Raw genomic sequence first — 7,360 nt, forward strand, 5'->3', positions numbered from 1 at the left:
GATTACCCTAATATTTGTTCTTTTTTTTTTATTTTTTTTTCCAATGTTTATTTTTGAGAGAGACAGCGCGTGCAGAGGAGGGACAGAGAGAGAGGGAGACACAGAATCTGAAGCAGCCTCCAGGCTCTGAGCTGTCAGCACAGAGCCTGATGTGGGGCTCGAACTCACAAACCTGAGTTTGAGAGATCATGACCTGAGCCGAAGTCAGACGCCTAACCGACTGAGCCACCCAGGCGCCCCAATATTTGTTCTTTTGATGAAATCCCATAGATCACATAGATATTCTCTTTTCTGCATTTATTCTTTGTTCTCCTCTAAATGATTTATTTACAAACTCCTACCCTCCGAGTTGCCTCTTCTGTCTTCCAGTTGTTATGCTCACTGCAGATGCATTTTTAATTTCATTCATTGCATTCTTCAGCTTTAGAATTTCTGCATTTTTTTTTTTTTTTTTTGCAATTTTGTTGAATTGCCTTTCTGAGTTTCCTTGTAGCTCACTGAGTTTTTCAAAAACAACTATTCTGAATTCTTTTTTTTTTAATTTTTAATGTTTGTTTTTGAGAGAGAGAGAGACAGAGGCAGAGACAGAGTGTGAGTAGGAGAGGGGCAGAGAGAGAGGGAGACACAGAATCTGAAGCAGACTCCAGACTCTGAGCTGTCAGCACAGAGCTCAATGTGGGGCTTGAACCCACGAGCCGTGAGATCATGACCTGAGCCAAAGTTGGGTGCTCTACCTACTCAGCCACCCAGGCACCCCAGCTATTTTGAATTCTTTATCAGCTAGTTCATAAAATGTCATTACGTTGAGCTCAGTTATTGAAGAATTATTATTATCTTTTGATGATAACATGCCTTCTTGGTTTTTCATGTTTCTTGTATTTTTAACACTGCTGCCTTTGCATCTGAAGTAGCAAAATTCTCTCCTAGTTGCCTCTAGGTAGGGAGGGGTATTCTGTTCAATGGTTCTGTTATTACCTGGGGTTTTCAGTCTTTGTAAGGGTAATTCCACTCTTCTTGCTCCCTCTTGTGGCACAGTTCTTTTTTTTTTTTTTTAAGTTTATTTATTGATTTTGAGAGACAGACAATGAGTAGGGAAGGGGTAAAGAGAGAGGGAGAGAGAGAATCCCAAACAGGCTTCACACTGTCAGTGCAGAGCCCAACATGGGGCTTGAAATCACTAACCGTGAGATCATGACCCAAGCCAAACTCACGAGTCAGAGGCTTAACTGACTTAACCACCGTGGCGCCCCTGGCAGAATTCTAAATTAGTTTTTATGTCTTTTATGTCTTTTTATGTATTCTCCCACCTAGCTACTAGAAAGCTCTCTGTAATTTTCCAGAAGGTGGCACTGTAGCTCAAATTTGTGATTTCTCTGTTGCCCACAGACCCTGGCCTGCTTTGGGCCTCTCAGCTGCTGTACTTAGGGGCGCACCCAAAGAGCCTACTCAGTGTGTGATTAACACTTGGGGCATTGAGGGTGCCTGCAGACCAGGTAGAGAGACCCTCAGGTGAGGGACGTCCAGGGGCTCATGGGAGGGCTTCCTCCTGAAGTCCTGAAGAAGCAGGAACTGCATCCCCTCCATGCTCATTCATACTCTTACCTGCCTCTTTGCAGATTTCCTCCCTTCCCCCAGTCACAGAGGTCCTGTCTCAGTTTTCCGGGTGCTGCTGGAGAGAATGGGCAGTCACTTACCACTCTCCTTTTCTTCCCTAGAAGGGGTCACCATCACCTGATAGTACAGTTCCATGCATTGTTGCTGTGTGTGTGTGTGGGGGGGGGGGGGGGGGGTGGTTCTTCTTACTATTTCCACAGCATCCACACTCACATATATGTGTTTTCTTCCAAATGCATGAGAAGCCAGACTTCTGGGATTCCTCTCTCAACCGTGGCCGACCATGTCTTCACTCTCCAGGTTTCTTTCCTGACCTTGACTGGAGGGGCTGGGGCAGGTGCTCTGCTCTTCAAGCTCTATAGCCTGAGTGGGGAGGGGGCAAAGGCCCCATAGGAAGAAAAGTGGCCAGTGTGGTTAAAGCCCACAAAGTGGCCGTCTGTGAGGGCCAGAAGATGGGGGACTGGGTGGGCCTAATTAGGAATTCGGTCTTCATCTTAATAAATGCAGAAGCTTTTCAAAATCTTTGAAAGAAAATGAACAAATTTACATTTTTTAGAGATAACTCTGGATCCAGTGTAGAGAGAGCACTGGAGGAGGACATGGGTATTTGCTGAGAGTTTCTCAAGCAGCCTAAGAAAGATGTGGATGAGTGGGGGGAAAAACCCTATAACAACTCCAACAAAGAAGATGAAGTATTTAAGTGATAAGAAACTTCATGAAGAAAATTTTAAAACAAAACAGAAAGACACAGAAGAGGACTTGAACAGGTGGACGGACATCTCCTTTTCTTGTATTAGATTATGCAGTGTTATAAAAATTTCAGTTCTTCCTAAATTAATTTATAAACGTAACTCAGTCCTTATCAAAACACGAGCAGTTGGGGTGTGTGTGTGTGTGTGTGTGTGTGTGTGTGTGTGGTATAAGACAAACTGATAATCAAGTTCATATGGAAAAACATTTAAGAAGAAGCAGGAAAACACTGAAAAAGAAAATCTATGAGAAGCTATGAGCCCCTCCCCTTCCCCTGGATATAAAGGAATAAAGGTGTACTTCAAAGTACCCATAATTAAATTAGTGTGGCACTGACACATAAGCAGACAGTGAGGCCAGGGGAGCAGAGTAGAAAACCCAGAAATAGATCTAAGTATGTAAGGAACATATTCTATGATACAGCTACTATCTTTGGGTTATTACTGGGACACAGATGGACTTTTTTTTTTTTTAATGTTTACTTATTTTTGAGAGAGAGAGAGAGAGAGAGAGAATGAGCAGGGGAGGGGCAGAGAAAGAGGGAGACACAGATCTCAAAGCAGGCTCCACACTATGCACTGTTAGCACAGAGTCTGATGCAGCACTTGAACTCAAGAACTGCAAGATCATGACCTGAGCTCAAGTCGGAGGCTTAACCAGCTGAGCCAACCACGCACCCCAGATGGACTTTTTAACTAATGGTTGTAGAACATCTGAGTAACCATTTGGAAAAAAAAATTTTGATACAGTTCTTGTAAGATATACCAGAGTAAACTCCAGAGGTCAAGAATTTAAACATAAAAAATGAAAACATATAAGAACTAGAAGAACACAGGGATGAATGTCTTCACAATATCATAGATAATTGATAAACTAGAAGAAAATATTTGTAGCATGTAACACAAAGAGCTAATAATCTCAATATATTAAGAACTCTTAAAATAAAAGAAACTGAAAACCAATGGAAAGTATGAAATAGACATCAGCACAAACTCACACATATTAAAAAGATAAAAATGGCCCTTAAGTATACATATCTTTTCAAGTTCAAACATACTTAGAAAAATACAAATTAAAATAATGTCATTTCTCAGTGATTAGATGGGTAAAAATTAAAAAGTATGACAACATATCCTCTTGGTGAGGCTGTGGCTAAACAGGGAGTGTCCTATATTATTAGTGAGAATGCAAACAGGCACAGTCCTTCTGGTGGAAGTTTAATAACAGAACTTTATATGTGTGTATGGTTTGATCAAGCAATCCCACTACTAGGAATCTGTTCTGAAAGGTACTCCTCGAATACTATATTTACACAAGGTTCTTCCCTGCAGGATTATTTGATTTGTTTCATATCAGAAGCAATTAAATTGCCCATACACAGGATAGTGTTCGATTAAAGTATGATGCATCCACACAGTAGAGTACCAAGAAACTGAAAAAGAATGAAGACCTGAGTGAAATAATATGGGGACATTTCCAAGACTTATTGTTAACATTCAAAACAAAAATATGCATGGTGCATGCAGATTGCCAGGCCTGGGCCACCAGGAAAGGGATGGAAGCCACTGGGTGACACAGACGGTGACATAGCTCAGAGAGGGGGCACGGATTGATTGCTCTGTGTGCTGAGCACTGCCTCCCTTGCCTCTTCAGGTGCACGCCCACAGCCTCACCACGTGAGGCCACTGTGCAGGCAATGGTTCCTCATCTCACTCAGGCTTATGCCAAAGATGTAAAATTTGGTGCAGGTATCTGAGCCTTAATGCTTTGAGCTGATGCTGGAGTGATGATTAGTGAGTGAGTTTGTTTGAGCTGATGCTGGAGTGATTATTAGTGAGTGAGTAGTCCCAGAGTATCAGTCTCAATTGACTTAAAGGATAAAGATAACAATGTGTGGACTTGACTTGTTCAAGATGTTGCCACTAACACAAAGGAAAAGACCAAAGATCCCCCACCACTGCTACCACATCAGTATCCTCTCTTGCCAAGGAAGGCTTGGAGGTTTGCCAAGGTGCTAATCTAGTGGAAATTAGGAAAGGTGTGGTGTTAGCTGTAGATGCTGTGATTGATGAATTTAAGAAGCAGTTCAAACCTGTGTTGAGCCCCAGAGAAATCACTTAGGTTGCTATTATTTCTGCAAACCAAGAAATGAGCAATATCATTTCTTATACAGTGAAAAAGATTGAAAGGAAGGATGTAAAGACACCAAAAGATGGGAAACACTGAATAATGAATTATAAATTACTGGATTGCAGTTTGATTATGTTTCTTCATACTTAGTATACATCAGAAGCTCAGAAATGTGAATGCCTGTGTTCTATTGGGTGAAAAGAAAATGTCTGGTGTCTACTCCATTATATCTGCAGTTGAAATTGTCAATGCTTATTGTAAGCCCTTCATAATAATTACTGAAGATGTTAATGGAGAAGCTCTAAATACACCCATTTTGAATAGTCTAAAACTTGGTTTTCAGATTATAGCAGTCTGGTGATAATGGAAAAACCTACTTAGACACATGGCTATTGATGCTGGTGGTTCAGTGTTCAGAGAAGAAAGGTTGACCCTAAATCTTGATGATGCTCAGTCACACACTTAGGAAAAGTTGGATAGAGATGTCGTTGTGACCAAAAATTAGCCAGTGTGCTCGAAGGGAAAAGATAACAGACTCAAATTGAAAAATCTATTCAAGAAATCATTGAGCAGTTACATATCATAACTGGTAATTATGAAAAGGAAAAATTGAATGAATATCTTGAAAAACTTCCAGATCGAGTAGCTCTGCTGCAGGTTGGTGGGACAAGTGATGTGGAAGTGAATGAAAAGAAAGACCTGCATATGCCCTCAATACTACATGTAAGCTGTTGAAGAAGGCGTTGTTCTGGGAGGGGGTTGTGTTATTCTTCAGTGCATTCCAGCCTGAGACTTGCTAATTCCAGCTAATGAAGATATTTTCAATGATATAGAAATTACTAAAAGAACACTCAAAATTCTTGCAAACAGGGTGTGTGGGTGGCTCAGTCAGTTAAGTGTCCAACTCTTGATTTCAGCTCAGGTCATGATGTCATGGTTCGTGGGATACAGCCATGCATCGGGCTCTGCTTTGACAGCATGGAGCCTGCTTGGGATTCTGTCTCTCTGTCTCTCTCTGTATCTCTCTGTCTCTCTGTCTCTCTCAAAATAAATAAAGAAATAAACGTTTAAAAATATGCTTACAAAGGTCATTACTAAGAAAGTAGCTGTTGTAGGATCATTGATAGTTGAGATAATTATGCTAAGTTTCTCAAAAGTTGGTTCTGATACTCTGCTTGGAGATTTTGTGAATGTGATGGAGAAATGAATCATTGATCCAACCAAGTTAATAAGAACTGTTTTATCGGGTGCTGAAGAGAAGGACCATGGAACAGGTGGAATGGTCAGGGAGGATATGTTCTACTTTCTAGAATAGTGCTTCACCATTACTAATAAACTATGACAGGGTGCTTGAGGCAATGTTTCTCACCAGTAATTTTAGAGAAGTCAGTTAAAGAAGTTGAAAAGGCTGGCTAATGTTAAGAAATTCAATATACCCATAGTTACTAGCTTCATTTAACAATATAGAATGCTCTATCACTGACATTGTCCATGCCTACAGATAATTTATTTTGTATTGTTAAATACAAGGCTATTTGTATATTCACCAAAAAAAAAAATGAACAAACAAGAAATACACTGTGAAGGTGTCTATAATGTGCTATTCTTTATGTAATGAAAAAAGAGGAATGAGAAAATACACATTTATCCACTAATGTCTTCAAAAGAAATATAGAAAAATAAACCAGAAACTAATGAGATCGGTTGCCAACATAAGTTGGGTAGGAGTGGCAGTTCAAGAATGTGAACAGAATGAAACTTCTCTTAGTTTTCTGTATAGCACTGTCTTTTAGGACATACCCCAAAACATAAATAAATAAAACCGACCAGGATGTAGGGGAACCCAAAATAGAATACAAAAAAATAACAAATTTACCTAACGGTGTTATAAATGAATGGCATAACTATATCGAAGGGGGTAGAGAAGACACTAATTAAGTGATGTGAGGGACAATATTTTGATTGCATACCATATGCAAATATATCCCCCACCACATACACTATATTGTATAAATTTGTTTTTAACAAACGTATTGACTAGAGATTCTGAAATACTATGTGCATACTAAGATTTAGCAGATAGATAAATATATTGTAGGTAATAAGAGTCGGGTTACAAATAAGAAAAGGGGAAATGCTAGAAAGAGCCCTAAAATTGGAGGTGTAAGTATGAACCCATGGCTTCAATATATATACAGAACCTTAGGTATAGAAATAATTATAATATGTATGTGTGTGTTGAGTGTCCATACATGTGTTTCCTAGCTCTGTCTACTGAGAGGATCTGGAGGCAAGAACATTCCAGGGGCAATGAAGACACCTGGCATCCAGATCTTAATTCCTGAATAGCATTCTACAATTAAAGGACAATGACTTTTAGAAACATGGGTGATTACAGGGGCACCTGGGTGGCTCAGTCGGTTAAGCGTCTGACTTCAGCTCAGGTCATGATCTCGTGATTCGTGAGTTCAAGCCCCGCATCAGGCTCTGTGCTGACAGCTCAGAGTCTGGAGCCTGCTTTGGATTCTGTGTAACCCTCTCTCTCCGCCCCTCCCCCACTCATGCTCGGTCTCTCTCTGTCTCTCAAAAAATAAATAAACATTAAAAAAAAGAAAAATGGATGGTTACAGGGCTAAAACAGAGAAAATATAGGATGAGGCAAGATCATCTTGTATCAGAAAGCAAGGAAATGTTTATAAAATGATTGGGTAAAGCATGAGTCAAAGGATTCAGTAGCCAACTTACAGAAGCTACCAATGGCCAAAATCTGGGACAATGTGAACAAAACAACAAAGAACAAGTAATGGTCATAAGGTTAGACAACCAAAGAATAAGTAAATATCCATGAGTCCCAAATGATGTCACC

The 7,360-nt window shown here is 40.1% G+C and overlaps 1 pseudogene; it reads left to right on the plus strand.

The window, feature by feature from the left end:
- The first annotated feature begins 1,897 nt into the window (after positions 1–1,897).
- On the plus strand, positions 1,898–5,809 carry LOC122200291 (annotated as a pseudogene).
- Positions 5,810–7,360: the final 1,551 nt, after the last annotated feature.

This window comes from Panthera leo, chromosome D1 (assembly GCF_018350215.1).
Source record: "Panthera leo isolate Ple1 chromosome D1, P.leo_Ple1_pat1.1, whole genome shotgun sequence".
Classification (NCBI taxonomy): domain Eukaryota; kingdom Metazoa; phylum Chordata; class Mammalia; order Carnivora; family Felidae; genus Panthera; species Panthera leo.